Here is a 12,883-nt window from a genome sequence, read left to right on the forward strand (position 1 = left end):
CTTCAGCTCCCCCTATTCCCAAGGGGCCAGCTCCCAACTCCCCCCATTCCCAGGAGGGAGAGCCCACCTTCAGCTCCCCCTATTCCCAAGGGGGCCAGCTCCCAACTCCCCCCCATTCCCAGGAGGGAGAGCCCACCTTCAGCTCCCCCTATTCCCAAGGGGTCAGCTCCCATCTCCCCCATTCCCAGGAGGGAGAGCCCACCTTCAGCTCCCCATATTCCCAAGGGGCCAGCTCCCATCTCCCCCATTCCCAGGAGGGAGAGCCCACCTTCAGCTCCCCCTATTCCCAAGGGGGCCAGCTCCCAACTCCCCCCCATTCCCAGGAGGGAGAGCCCACCTTCAGCTCCCCCTATTCCCAAGGGGTCAGCTCCCATCTCCCCCATTCCCAGGAGGGAGAGCCCACCTTCAGCTCCCCCTATTCCCAAGGGGCCAGCTCCCATCTCCCCCATTCCCAGGAGGGAGAGCCCACCTTCAGCTCCCCCTATTCCCCAGGGGGCCAGCTCCCATCCCCCCATTCCCAGGAGGGAGAGCCCACCTTCAGCTCCCCCTATTCCCAAGGGGGCCAGCTCCCAACTCCCCCCCATTCCCAGGAGGGAGAGCCCACCTTCAGCTCCCCCTATTCCCCAGGGGGCCAGCTCCCAGCTCCCCCCCATTCCCAGGAGGGAGAGCCCACCTTCAGCTCCCCCTATTCCCAAGGGGCCAGCTCCCATCCCCCCATTCCCAGGAGGGAGAGCCCACCTTCAGCTCCCCCTATTCCCAAGGGGTCAGCTCCCATCTCCCCCATTCCCAGGAGGGAGAGCCCACCTTCAGCTCCCCCTATTCCCAAGGGGCCAGCTCCCATCTCCCCCATTCCCAGGAGGGAGAGCCCACCTTCAGCTCCCCCTATTCCCAAGGGGGCCAGCTCCCAACTCCCCCCCATTCCCAGGAGGGAGAGCCCACCTTCAGCTCCCCCTATTCCCAAGGGGCCAGCTCCCAACTCCCCCCCATTCCCAGGAGGGAGAGCCCACCTTCAGCTCCCCCTATTCCCAAGGGGCCAGCTCCCCCCCCCCCATTCCCAGGAGGGAGAGCCCACCTTCAGCTCCCCCTATTCCCCAGGGGGCCAGCTCCCACCTCCCCCATTCCCAGGAGGGAGAGCCCACCTTCAGCTCCCCCTATTCCCAAGGGGCCAGCTCCCAACTCCCCCCCATTCCCAGGAGGGAGAGCCCACCTTCAGCTCCCCCTATTCCCCAGGGGGCCAGCTCCCAACTCCCCCCCATTCCCAGGAGGGAGAGCCCACCTTCAGCTCCCCCTATTCCCAAGGGGCCAGCTCCCATCCCCCCATTCCCAGGAGGGAGAGCCCACCTTCAGCTCCCCCTATTCCCAAGGGGGCCAGCTCCCAACTCCCCCCATTCCCAGGAGGGAGAGCCCACCTTCAGCTCCCCCTATTCCCAAGGGGCCAGCTCCCAACTCCCCCCCCATTCCCAGGAGGGAGAGCCCACCTTCAGCTCCCCCTATTCCCAAGGGGCCAGCTCCCAACTCCCCCCCATTCCCAGGAGGGAGAGCCCACCTTCAGCTCCCCCTATTCCCCAGGGGGCCAGCTCCCAACTCCCCCCCATTCCCAGGAGGGAGAGCCCACCTTCAGCTCCCCCTATTCCCAAGGGGCCAGCTCCCATCCCCCCATTCCCAGGAGGGAGAGCCCACCTTCAGCTCCCCCTATTCCCAAGGGGCCAGCTCCCAACTCCCCCCCATTCCCAGGAGGAAGAGCCCACCTTCAGCTCCCCCTATTCCCAAGGGGGCCAGCTCCCAACTCCCCCCCATTCCCAGGAGGGAGAGCCCACCTTCAGCTCCCCCTATTCCCCAGGGGGCCAGCTCCCACCTCCCCCCCCCATTCCCAGGAGGGAGAGCCCACCTTCAGCTCCCCCTATTCCCAAGGGGCCAGCTCCCAACTCCCCCCCATTCCCAGGAGGGAGAGCCCACCTTCAGCTCCCCCTATTCCCAAGGGGCCAGCTCCCAACTCCCCCCCATTCCCAGGAGGGAGAGCCCACCTTCAGCTCCCCCTATTCCCAAGGGGGCCAGCTCCCAACTCCCCCCCATTCCCAGGAGGGAGAGCCCACCTTCAGCTCCCCCTATTCCCAAGGGGCCAGCTCCCATCCCCCCATTCCCAGGAGGGAGAGCCCACCTTCAGCTCCCCCTATTCCCAAGGGGGCCAGCTCCCAACTCCCCCCCATTCCCAGGAGGGAGAGCCCACCTTCAGCTCCCCCTATTCCCAAGGGGCCAGCTCCCAACTCCCCCCCATTCCCAGGAGGGAGAGCCCACCTTCAGCTCCCCCTATTCCCAAGGGGCCAGCTCCCAACTCCCCCCCATTCCCAGGAGGGAGAGCCCACCTTCAGCTCCCCCTATTCCCAAGGGGCCAGCTCCCATCCCCCCATTCCCAGGAGGGAGAGCCCACCTTCAGCTCCCCCTATTCCTAAGGGGGCCAGCTCCCAACTCCCCCCCATTCCCAGGAGGGAGAGCCCACCTTCAGCTCCCCCTATTCCCAAGGGGCCAGCTCCCAACTCCCCCCCCCCATTCCCAGGAGGAAGAGCCCACCTTCAGCTCCCCCTATTCCCAAGGGGGCCAGCTCCCAACTCCCCCCTCCCATTCCCAGGAGGGAGAGCCCACCTTCAGTTCCCCCTATTCCCAACGGGGCCAGCTCCCAACTCCCCCCCATTCCCAGGAGGGAGAGCCCACCTTCAGCTCTCCCTATTCCCAAGGGGCCAGCTCCCAACTCCCCCCCATTCCCAGGAGGGAGAGCCCACCTTCAGCTCCCCCTATTCCCAAGGGGGCCAGCTCCCAACTCCCCCCCCCATTCCCAGGAGGGGGAGCCCATCTTCAGCTCCCCCTATTCCCAAGGGGGCCAGCTCCCAACTCCCCCCCCCATTCCCAGGAGGGAGAGCCCACCTTCAGCTCCCCCTATTCCCAAGGGGGACAGCTCCCAACTCCCCCCCCCCCATTCCCAGGAGGGAGAGCCCAACTTCAGCTTCCCCTATTCCCAAGGGGCCAGCTCCCATACCCCCATTCCCAGGAGGGAGAGCCCATCTTCAACACCCCCTATTCCCAAGGGACCAGCTCCCAGCTCCCTCCTCCCATTCCCAGGAGGGAGAGCCCAACTTCAGCTTCCCCTATTCCCAAGGGGCCAGCTCCCATCCCCCCATTCCCAGGAGGGAGAGCCCACCTTCAGCTCCCCCTATTCCCAAGGGGCCAGCTCCCAACTCCCCCCCATTCCCAGGAGGGAGAGCCCATCTTCAACTCCCCCTATTCCCAAGGGACCAGCTCCCAACTCCCCCCCATTCCCAGGAGGGAGAGCCCACCTTCAGCTCCCCCTATTCCCAAGGGGGCCAGCTCCCACCTCCCCCCCCCCATTCCCAGGAGGGAGAGCCCACCTTCAGCTCCCCCTATTCCCAAGGGGCCAGCTCCCAACTCCCCCCCATTCCCAGGAGGGAGAGCCCACCTTCAGCTCCCCCTATTCCCCAGGGGGCCAGCTCCCAACTCCCCCCCATTCCCAGGAGGGAGAGCCCACCTTCAGCTCCCCCTATTCCCAAGGGGCCAGCTCCCAACTCCCCCCCATTCCCAGGAGGGAGAGCCCACCTTCAGCTCCCCCTATTCCCAAGGGGGCCAGCTCCCACCCCCCCCATTCCCAGGAGGGAGAGCCCACCTTCAGCTCCCCCTATTCCCAAGGGGCCAGCTCCCATCTCCCCCCCATTCCCAGGAGGGAGAGCCCACCTTCAGCTCCCCCTATTCCCAAGGGGCCAGCTCCCATCTCCCCCATTCCCAGGAGGGAGAGCCCACCTTCAGCTCCCCCTATTCCCAAGGGGGCCAGCTCCCAACTCCCCCCCATTCCCAGGAGGGAGAGCCCACCTTCAGCTCCCCCTATTCCCAAGGGGGACAGCTCCCAACTCCCCCCCCCCCATTCCCAGGATGGCGAGCCCACCTTCAGTTCCCCCTATTCCCAAGGGGGCCAGCTCCCACCCCCCCCATTCCCAGGAAAGAGAGCCCACCTTCAGCTCCCCCTATTCCCAAGGGGCCAGCTCCCACCCCCCCCCCATTCCCAGGAAGGAGAGCCCATCTTCAACACCCCCTATTTCCAAGGGACCAGCTCCCAGCTCCCTCCTCCCATTCCCAGGAGGGAGAGCCCAACTTCAGCTTCCCCTATTCCCAAGGGGCCAGCTCCCATCCCCCTATTCCCAGAAGGGAGAGCCCATCTTCAACACCCCCTATTTCCAAGGGACCAGCTCCCAGCTCCCTCCTCCCATTCCCAGGAGGGAGAGCCCAACTTCAGCTTCCCCTATTCCCAAGGGGCCAGCTCCCATCCCCCCATTCCCAGGAGGGAGAGCCCATCTTCAACTCCCCCTATTCCCAAGGGACCAGCTCCCATCCCCCCCCATTCCCAGGAGGAAGAGCCCATCTTCAACTCCCCCTATTCCCAAGGGGGCCAGCTCCCATCTCCCCCCCCCCCCATTCCCAGGAGGAAGAGCCCATCTTCAACACCCCCTATTCCCAAGGGACCAGCTCCCAACTCCCCCCCCCATTCCCAGGAGGAAGAGCCCATCTTCAACACCCCCTATTCCCAAGGGACCAGCTCCCAACTCCCCCCTCCCATTCCCAGGAGGGAGAGCCCAACTTCAGCTTCCCCTAGTCCCAAGGGGCCAGGTCCCGTCTGCACTCCCTGTTCCCTCGAGGGAGAGCCCATTTTCATCCTCCCTAGACCCATTCTCAAATGGGAGAGGCCACCTCCATCTCCCCATTCCCACACGGGAACTCTCATCTCTCTCCCTTCTCTTCCCCCACCTCCCAATCTCCCTTCCAAGGATTCGGGTCTAATTCTCTTTGGAAGCCCCTCCACCCCCTCCGCCAGCCCAACCAAACAGAAACCACTTGTCTTAACCCAACCCCAAGGAAGCAAAACACAAACAACTTCCCTGTGCCCAATCCCTGATTTCCCCTCCCTTCCCTGGGGGCCCTGAGCTAGGATCATGAGCTTTTTTTTCTCTCTCTTCCTCCCTCAAAAGTACATTTTTTTCAGGGTCTGAATGAATATTATTGCCTTTGCATGGAGCCGAAATGCCTGGAATATTTCATGCTTCCAGCCCATCTCTGTTGTGTAATCCAATCGCTGAGCTATTTCCCTTCTCCTGTCTAATTCTTTCCTAAAACATAACGCATCATTTTTACTGCTGGCCTTTGTGTGCACAGTGCACAGTCTTAAAACAATGTACTTATTTGGCAGGCCAGCCCTACTGATTAGAGGGGGCACTCAGGCCTCCCAGGTTCTTGCCTAGTGGTTAGAACAGGAGGGATTAGGATTCAGGACTTCTGGGTTCCAGTCTCAGGCCTGGAGGGAGTATGGTTTGGGGGCTACAGGAAGGGAATGGGAGGCAGCATGCCAGAGCTTTGTTCCTGGCTCAGTGAGGAAGTGTGGTCCAGTGGCTAGAGCAGGGGACTGGGAATTAGAACTGCTAGAGTCTATGAACAGCCCTGCCACTGACTGTGTGGCCTTGACCAAGTCACTTTCTTTGCCTGTGCCTCTGTTTCCATGTCTGGATAGTGCTGATGAAATTACTTCCCTATCTCCCTACCTGGGTGTTAGTAACATCAGTAAAGATCTTTAGATGCTAGTGTTTCTTGGGAATTTTAGCCAGGCACCTGAGCCAGGGTTGCTGTGCTGGCTACTGCCTGCATTGCTATGAGCATTCTTCTTTCCTTGCCTCTGGTTTTCTTAATTAGCAAAATTAATAAGCTTTTTTTACCTTTTGCCAAAATCACAAAATACTGTTTTCTTTTGGATTCTGCTACTGCAAACCCTCATGGATTCCAAGCATGGGGTTCAGAGGGGCAGCCAGAAATTAGAATTACACAGCTTTCTGACCCAGTGTTTTGTACACCCAAATGCCTTCACAACCATCAACTGGTTAATCCTCCAAACCCTCCTGGGATGTAGGCAAGTCAGTATCATCAGCCCTATTTTATAGTTGGGGAAACAGAGGCACAGAGCCCTTAATGGCACTTGCCCAAGGTTGTAAGTCTATGATAGAGGAAGATGCCAAACTTGGTATCATCTCCCATGAAGCACTGTGCCTTTAGCAAACGCTTGTCTCTGGAGCTTGTGTGGAGAGGTGCCTGGGAAAATTGCATGCTTCATTTTCCTTTACATCAGCAGCACCTGGGTGACCCTGTTGTACAGGGTGCTGCACATGGGCAGTAGGAGACAGTCCCTGCCTTGCAGAGCTCGCAGTCTGGCAAGGCAGCACAGACAATGGAGGTGCCCTTATCTCCACCTTACAGACCAGCATGAAGGCAGAGAGAACCACAGTTACGACAACACTCTGGTGGATCCCAGCCTAGCATCGTAGCCACAAGACCCCGCCTCTTATCGGGGGGCAACAGAGTGGGGGTAGTAATTCCACTGAAGCCAGTAGTTACACAGGTGTGAGAAAGAACCCCACACACTGCCCCCCACAAACACACACACATACACGTCTGGGCCTAGTGGATTGAACACTGGGCTGGGACCCAGGTTCTAGTCCTAGCTCTACCCTGGTGAGTCATTCTCCCTGTTGGTGCCTCGGCTTATCCACTGGGCAAGGGAGAACAGGACCCTCCTTTGTAAAGCTCTATGGCTGAGAAGACCGAGGGGTTGCTTGCTGCAGGAGCTCCAGTCCCCCAAAGGGCTGAGGAGAGAAGAGCAGTGAATTAACTGTTTAAGTAGCTGTTGAACTTGCATTTGTACCACTCATATCCGGGGGTGTGGGACCTCTCCCTGGGAAGAAGTGGCTGTGGCAGATGTTTGCCACTGGGTGGCGCCCCTTAACCCAGTGCAGGGCAGCAGAGATGCCTTTCAAATGCAACCCAGAGCTTCAGGCAAAGTAGGTTTAGGAATGGGCAGGCCTCCTTGCTTTCTCCAGCCTGGAGCGGTGAGGGCAGAGAAGGGATCTGCTCAGAGTACAGGTGCTCAGTTGTTGTTTCAGGTCATCCGAGAGGTGCTGATTTCTGAGCAGGATTCGCACTGCAGCGCCCCGGGCACAGAGCCAAGCAGCTCTGGGAGGCTGCCCCAGGCATTCTTCGGCCATGCCTCTTGCTTTTCCCAAGATCCATCTCCTACCCCACTTGTAGCTCCCCAATTTCCAACCAGGATGCCCCAGGGCAGGATGTTAACCCCTTGGGGCTGATCTGTTTGCATTTGTCCATGATGTCCCAACAGGAAAAGAGGCAGATTTGTAGCTGGGAGCGAAATCAGCCCTGCGATCATCTTCCTGAGGGATGTGGGAATCTTTGAACCATGAAGTGAATAAAGTGATAGGGAATAGCCAGCATGGGTTTGTGAAGAACAAGTCATGCCAAACTAATCTGATAGCTTTCTTTGATAAGATAACGAGCCTTGTGGATAAGGGAGAAGCGGTGGATGTCATATACCTAGACTTTAGTAAGGCATTTGATACGGTCTCGCATGATATTCTTATTGATAAACTAGGCAAATATAACTTAGATAGGGCCACGATAAGGTGGGTGCATAATTGGCTGGATAACCGTAGTCAGAGAGTTGTTGTTAACGGTGCTAAATCCTGCTGGAAAGGGATAACAAGTGGAGTTCCGCAAGGGTCTGTTTTGGGACCCGTACTGTTCAATATCTTCATCAATGATGTAGATATTGGGATAGAGAGTACGCTTATTAAGTTTGCAGATGATACCAAACTGGGTGGGGTTGCGACTTCTTTGGAGGATAGGGACATAATTCAAAATGACCTTAGCAAGTTAGAGAAATGGTCAGAGGTAAACAGGATGAGGTTTAATAAAGAGAAATGCAAAGTGCTCCACTTAGGAAGGAACAATCAGTTCCATATATACAAGATGGGAAGCGACTGTCTAGGAAGGAGCATGGCGGAAAGGGATCTAGGGGTCATAGTGGACCACAAGTTGAATATGAGTCAACAGTGTGATGCTGTTGCAAAAAAAGCAAATATGATTCTAGGTTGTATCAACAGGTGTGTTGTAAGCAAAACTCGTGAAGTCATTCTGCCGCTCTACTCTGCACTAGTTAGGCCTCAGCTGGAGTACTGTGTCCAGTTCTGGGCGCCACATTTCAAGAAAGATGTGGAGAAATTGGAAAGGGTACAGAGAAGAGCGACAAGAATGATTAAAGGTTTAGAGAACATGACCTATGAAGCCAGGCTTCATGAACTGGGCTTGTTTAGTTTGGAAAGAAGAAGATTAAGGGGGGACATGATAGCGGTTTTCAAATATCTAAAAGGGTGTCACAAGGAGGAAGGAGAAAATTTGTTCCTCTTGGTTTCTGAGGACAGGACAAGGAGTAATGGGCTTAAAGTGCAGCAGGGGAGGTTTAGATTGGACATTAGGAAAAAATTCCTAACTGTCAGGGTGGTCAAATATTGGAATAAATTGCCAAGGGAGGTGGTGGAATCTCCCTCTCTGGAGATATTTAAGAACAGGTTAGATAGACATCTGTCAGGGATGGTGTAGACGGAGCTTGGTCCTGCCTTGAGGGCAGGGGGCTGGACTCGATGACCTCTCGAGGTCCCTTCCAGTCCTATTATTCTATGATTCTATGACTTATTGCTGTCACATGCTTTTGGGCTCAGCAGGTGACTTACACGGCACACGCTATGCTGAAGGTCAGATGATCTGTCTGTAGCGCTTACAGACTCTCTTTAAATGGGAGTGCTTCCTAATCTTCAATTGATTTAATTCTACATGACCCCTTGAGGCAGGGCAGCTATGCCCATGTTATCAATGTGGAAACCGAGGCATAGAGAGGGAAAGGCCCAGATCCTCAAAGATACTGAGGCAACCTACCTTCCACTGAAATCAATACGTTTGTGGATCTGAGCCCAAGTGATTTGCCGCAGGGAACAAAGAATTAGTGGCAGAGCAGAGGAACTTGGGTCTTGTCAGTTACAGGCTAGTGCACTAACCTCTGGACTGTCCCCAGCCCCTCCAGCAAGCCACAATGGTGTCCAACATGATCCGGATGGCCTAGACATAGATGATTCCTTTCAGCTTGAAGGTTTCCGTGACATCCATATAGGTGTTCAGTGGAGGGGCCTTAGGTTTACACCTCATGAGAGCAGAACTCTCCAGCAGCTCCTATCAGGGCACCGAATCAGGAAGGTAGGTTTCCCAACCAGGCCATAGCATTTAGAGAGGCCCAGGGCATGGGGAGGAGGAGCTGAGCATTCTTGACAACTTGGCCTTACTAGTGCTGTGACAAGGGGAAGGTCGGCCCCTCGGGACTCTAGGGAACAGAGCAGAGGAATGAGCCACTCTCAGCCGGGTGGTCGAGGCATCAGGATGACAAAGTGGGAGCTGGGACTCTGGGGTTCTATTGCCAGGAATTCCACTGGATTCAGCATGTCCTTTCATCTCCACCTGCTAGATGGGAATCAGAGTATGTGTCATAGGCCCTCTTCTGCTGCTGGAGACTCTTCTGTAGCTCCTGTTGGAGCAGGTGCATTCGAGTCCTGTCCCTGCTAATGCCGGGATGCCCTCGGTTTGACACAGCACCCTAGACTGGGAGCAATAATATAGTAAAGGATGATGCAACCCACAGAAACTCAGAATTTCCCCAAGCTGGGGAGCAGAGACTTTGCATTTCCCTTGCTAGCCAGGTCTCCCCTACACTGCCTGGCAATGAGGAGGGTACAAAGGGGTTCTGTTTCAGAACTTTGGCTTGGAGCCGTGCTGGGTGGGCTGGGGGAGTTGGAGAACCCAGTTTCACATCATCCTCACCAGCAGCTACTGCAGGGCATCAGGTGACCTGCCTGCTCTTGCCAATGCGGAGATTGGAACCGTGTTCTGCTTGGGTGCCCTGGCTGCTCTTCAGCCTGGAGGACTCACTGCAGTGCTCTGAAGGACACAAGGCTGCTCTACTGTCCCCTTCATCCTGCAGCAGAGCGAGTGACTGGACTGGCGCTGCTGGCTGGAGTGCCAGGCTGGCCATCAGCCAAGCAATGCTTGCACTAACAGGAGGAAGGGAACAAGCATGAAGCCAAGAGCCCTGGATTAGAGGAGAGAAGGACCTCAGACCCAGCATGGGAGGTGCTTGGGGGAGTTGGAAGTTACTCCAAGAAGGAATTTGGCCAGTGGTATAAAAATGGAAGATGGTGTTCAAATGCAGACATGTCCGGGATGACAAATGGAGGCAGCTTCCTCCTAGTGTCGAGCCCAGAGAGCTCAGCTGTAAGTGTGAGAGGACCCCTCCCAGCATGAGGCAGGGGAGATTTGGGGTTAGAAGGGTAGAGACTGTCCAGTTCAGGGTGGGGCAAAGGCCGTGGGCGGGCAGAGACCACCCCATCTAAGGCAGAGCAAGAGGGCTCTGGGGTTGAGAAGGGCAGATTTGCTTCGCATGGACAGGGTAGGGAGGCTCTGGGGCTGAGATAACCCTTTGTGGGGTGGGGCAGAGAGGCACTGGGGCTGTGTCTACACTGGCCACTTACTCCGGAAAATCAGCCGCTTTTCTGGAATAACTTGCCAGCTGTCTGCACTGGCCCCTTGAATTTCCAGAAAAGCACTGACGATCTACTGTAAAATCATCAGTGCTTTTCCGGAAAAACTATGCTGCTCCCGTTTGGGCAAAAGTCCTTTTCCGGAAAAGGGCCAGTGTAGACAGCACAGATTTCTTTTCCGCAAAAAAGCCCTGATTGCAAAAAATGACGATCGGGGCTTTTTTGCGGAAAAGCGTGTCTACATTGGCACGGATGCTTTTCTGGCAAAAGTATTTTTCCGGAAAAGCATCCTGCTAATGTAGACGCGCTTTTTCCGGAAATACTTATAACGGAAAACTGTTCCGTTTTAAGCATTTCCGGAAAAGGATGCCAGTGTAGACGTAGCCTGGGTGTTCAAGGGGAAGTCAGCAAAGTGATTCAAGTCATTTTCAGCCTGGCTCAGGCAGGGTTTCATAGAGTCTGGCCAGAGACCACTCTAAACCCTCTGACCTGGGTGTCAAGGGGGCAAAGGAGAAGAGAGGAGGGGCCCAAACCGTCTCATTCTTCTGAGTCTGGCTCAGCTGTAAGAGGAGAGCAGGGAGGAGCAGGCTGGTCACAGTGCCCATAGTTTGCAAGCTGCCAGGAACCTGTGGGGGGTGTCCCTTGGGCACTTTTCCCAGCCTCAGACCATAAGCCATGGCAGAGGGGGGAACCTTTCCCTGACTCCCTTGCTTAGAAACCTGCAGGGAGACTGAGCTGCAGAAAGCCAGGAGCTCTGAGCTGTCACACTGAGTGAGCAGGAGGGCTGGGCAGAATGAAACATCCCACCTGCAGGGGCCATTGGAATTTCAGTGCAGCTTGACACAACTTAGGGTGTGAACAGTCTCACAGGCACCCACTGGCAGCAGCAGGCTTCCCACTGAGCTGCTATCCTGCAGTCACTACTGAAGAGGAGATGCTGCTTTCTAGGACGGGTTCTTGAGTGAGACCTGCCCTAAGTCCTCTCATAATGCCACAGCCCATTTGGGCCACGGTAACAGGTTTTCTGCAGATGAAAGCCAGGGTCAATCATAGAACACAAGAACTGGAAGGGACTTCAAGAGACCATCAAGTCCAGTCCTTGCCCCCATGGCAGGACCAAGCACCATCTAGATCATCCCTGATAGATATCTGTTTAACCTGCTCTTAAATATCTCCAGTGAGAGATTCCACACAATCTCCTTACTTAGACAATGTATTCCAGTGTTTAACCACCCTGACAGTTAGGAAGTTTTTCCTAATGTCAAACCTAAACCTCCCTTGCTGCAGTTTAGGCCCACGGCCTCTGATGATAGGACAAGAAGCAAAGAACAAATTCCCCCCCCCCTCCTGTGACACCCTTTTAGAGATACCTGAAAACTCTATCATGCCCCCCCCCTTAGTCTTCTCTTCTTAAAACTAAACTAGCCCAATTCCTTTAGTCTTCCCTCACAGCTCATGTTTTCTAGACCTTTAATCATTTTTGTTGCTCTTCTTTGGACCTTCCCCAATTCTCCACATCTTTCTTGAAATGTAGTGCCCAGAACTGGACACAATACTCCAGTTGAGACCTAATCAGTACAGAGTAGAGCAGAATGACTTCGCGTCTCTTGCTCACAACACTCGTTAATACATCCCAGAATCATGTTTGCTTTTTTTGCAATAGTGTCAAACTGTTGACTCGTATTTAGTTTGTGGTCCACTATGACCCCTAGATTCCTTTCTGCCGTACTCCTTCCTAGACAGTCGCTTCCCCTTCTGTATGTGTGAAATGGATTGTTCCTTCCTAAGTGGAGTACTTTGCATTTGTCCTTATTAAACTTCATCCTAGTTACCTCAGATCATTTCTCCAGTTTGTCCAGATCATTTTGTATTATGACCCTGTCCGCCAAAGCAGTTGCAACCCCTCCCAGCTTGGTGTCATCAGCAAACTTAAGAAACACGCTCTCTCTGTCAAGTATCAGGGGTAGCCGTGTTAGTCTGGAGGAGTCCTGTGGCACCTCATAGACTAACAGATGTATTGGAGCATAAGCTTCTGTGGGCAAAGACCCACTTGTCAGATGCGAGTCGAGCCAAATCGCTGATGAAGACATTGAACAGGATGGATCCTAAAACAGACACCCCACCCCCCCTCCGGTGATGCCCTGCCAGCAAGCAGGGTAGGGTGTGACACTGCAGCCCTCGCCCGGCACCCCACGCAGCGGGGGGTTCAGCCCCCCCCGGCACCCCACACAGCAGGGGGTTCAGCCCCCCCCGGCCCCCCACGCAGCGGGGGGTTCAGCCCCCCCCGGCCCCCCACGCAGCGGGGCTCAGCCCCCCCCGGCCCCCCACGCAGCGGGGGGGTTCAGCCCCCCCCGGCCCCCCACGCAGCGGGGCTCAGCCACCCCCCCGGCACCCCACGCAGCGGGGGG

The sequence above is a fragment of the Pelodiscus sinensis genome, chromosome 31 (genome assembly GCF_052426305.1).
Source record: "Pelodiscus sinensis isolate ZL-2025 chromosome 31, ASM5242630v1, whole genome shotgun sequence".
NCBI classification, from domain to species: Eukaryota; Metazoa; Chordata; order Testudines; family Trionychidae; genus Pelodiscus; species Pelodiscus sinensis.